Below are 2,834 nucleotides of genomic sequence, written 5' to 3' on the forward strand. Positions count from 1 at the left end.
TAGCAGGGAACAAAACCAGAAGCAGAGTCCAGGCTGAGGTACAAGATAGGATGATGCAAAATGCATTGTCAGAATACAGTCCGGGTCGAGGCAGGCAGCGAGTGTCATAAACGGTGAGGGAAGCCAAGAGTCCATATCCAGGAGATCCAAATAGCAGGGAAGGGAGACAGGAAACAGGAAAATGAGGCGTCGTAGCTGGTTTGGGAATGGCAGAATAACTCAGCAAAAAGTCTTGGCTCTGGCTGGGATTTAAGCCCAGCAGGGGCCAGCGACGCTGCCCCCGTTGTCTGGGCAACCAGGAAGCCACAGGTCCCTGCGAATGGGATGGCTGGGAGAGAAGAAGTGCTCGCAAGGCCCTCCCCGGCAATGACCAGCACCCGAAGCGACTAAGTAGCCACGGCAGTGCCACATGCGCACGTCATGCACGCATGTCATGCATGCACTCATGTGCACATCTGAGGCCTGCCGCCGGGCACCAATTCACCCCAGGAAGGGAGATACGATCTCCTTAACACCCGCCGGACCCCAGTTAAGAGGGCACCCCTGGTCCCACGACAGATCCTCAAATCATCTCTGAATTTGTGCTGACACTGTCCTTCCTTGTGGAGAGTGCCTACTTTTGTTCCCCATGTTCTCTGTGTGTGTTGTAAAGTAGCCACTCCTCCAAGCTCATGCCCGTGATGGACTACAATCTCACATTTAATTAGCTAATGTGTATTGAAGTTAAAATCTTATCACGGGAGTGAGCTTGGAGTGGTGGCTACTTCACAACACACACAGGGACCAGGGACAGATTTACCATCTCTGCTGCCCCAAGGCCAGGTTCCTCAATGCACCCTCCCTCCCCTGCCTTTCCGGCTGTGGCGGGAGGGACAGACCTGCTGGCTGCATTCAAGTGATCTTGGCGACAGCGCCGAGATCACTTGTAGAAAATGAGCGGCGGCTTCCCCGCTCTACATTTAGCCCTGCTTGCCCAAAGCAGGGCTAAATGTAGAATAAAACATATCCCAGGCATCGGGATATAGGTATTCCACACCCCTGCTGCCCCTCTACTCCCTGCTGCCCTGAGGCCGGGCCTCGGTGGCCTTGTGGGAAATCCGGCCCTGACAGGGACAATGGGGAACAAAAGTAGCCACCCTCCAGAAGGAAGGACAGTGTCAGCACCAATTCAGAGATGATTTGAGGATCTACAGCCTAGTGATGCACAAATAAAATACATTTTTGTTAAAGGAGAACTATGGGGTCAGGGCTTTTCCCCATAGTTCTCCTTGGGGTAACGGGAGGACACAAACTAGCGTCCTCCCGTCACCCTAAGCTCAGTATAGCTCGCGGTATACTGAGACGCCGCAGCCAGAGCGGATCCCGACATCGATGTCGAGATCCGCCCAGCTGCGTGAGTGACAGCTGGCTCTGCCTATCTAGAGGCAGAGCCAGCTGTACCTGCCCCCTCCCCCGTCCGTTCCGCCAGTCAGCGCTGGTGGATCGGAGCGGGGAGGGGGGAATCCATCCACTCCCCTGTCACGGCAGAGAGCCGTGACAGGATCGAGAAGTGAGCGAACACCGGCATGTGTTTGCTCACCTCCCGATCTACTGAGCCGACCTGTGACAGTCTCATTGTCACAGGTCGACTAGAACTATGAGGTGAGGGAAAAGCATTCACCTCATAGTTCTCCTTTAATAGTTATGGTACTAGTTATGGTACTTGAATGTATTTTTAAGATTTAACTCCCGAGTTTAGTGTCACTTTAATTGCATTTACTATAGTAGAACATTTGCAATTTCTTAGTTGTAAATTAGAGGTGGGCAGTTTTGTTATATCATATGGCTTGTAAAATGACTATTTTTTGTTAATGGAGCAGCACAAGGTAAAGTTGATGTTCTATTTATTTCAAGTTTCTTAAGAACACAATTGAGTATTGTCCACGATATTGTTTTTTTATCTACACTAACAAGTAATTTTTTGGGACAAGCTTTGAGGGGTCCGTTTCCTTTTTCTAAGTCCAAGAAGTGCAGAACCCTGAAAGCTTTTCCAGAAAAATTAACGGTTAGTGCAAATAAAAAATGTATGGACAGTACTTAACTGTACTGTTGCAAATGCACTCATATGGCTACAAAGTTATTTAACAAAGACTTTCATTACAAAACTTTACAGAATATTTTTTTTCATCAGGGTACATACTGTATGTGTTCAGCTGATGCATTTAGAACAAAATACATCACAGCAATGTTCAGGGTTTGTTTTTGTTAAAAAAAAGCTACGTCAAGGAGATGTAGATATAGTCACTAAAACAGAACAACCAATCAATTGTCAATGTTCAAACTACTTTAAACTCACAATAACCAACAAAATCTGCTAAGCGTACAGGCACCTCACTGATCTTATCAGTTATTACACAAGCAGTTTAAATGTTTCTACTTTAGAAACTTCTGTAGCATAAAACTTTGGCAATATACACGCAAACTATTTGACTTTTGACTATTTGCCTTACAATTCTGTTGAAATTTCAAAATCATTTTAAAATCCTGATAAACTATTTATGCCAGTCTTACTTTCTGCCAAAAAGTGAGTATTCCAAACTGAAAATTGCATTCAAAATAACTTTAGACATGACTAGCCCATTCTAGCCCTAATAGGTTGGACTTGATGGACTAATGTCTTTATTCAACCTCAAATACTATGTAACTATGTGTTACTAACTTAACATTATGCAAATGTCTCCAAGAAGGACATTGTACAGATAATTCTGACCTTTGTTTAAAGATTTGAAAATAAACTGTGCTATTAACCCTACAATGACCCTAAAATAGATACACCCTAAGTAAGGAACTTAATC

The sequence above is a fragment of the Nanorana parkeri genome, unplaced genomic scaffold (genome assembly GCF_000935625.1).
Source record: "Nanorana parkeri isolate BGI_ZX_2015 unplaced genomic scaffold, ASM93562v1 scaffold1841, whole genome shotgun sequence".
NCBI classification, from domain to species: domain Eukaryota; kingdom Metazoa; phylum Chordata; class Amphibia; order Anura; family Dicroglossidae; genus Nanorana; species Nanorana parkeri.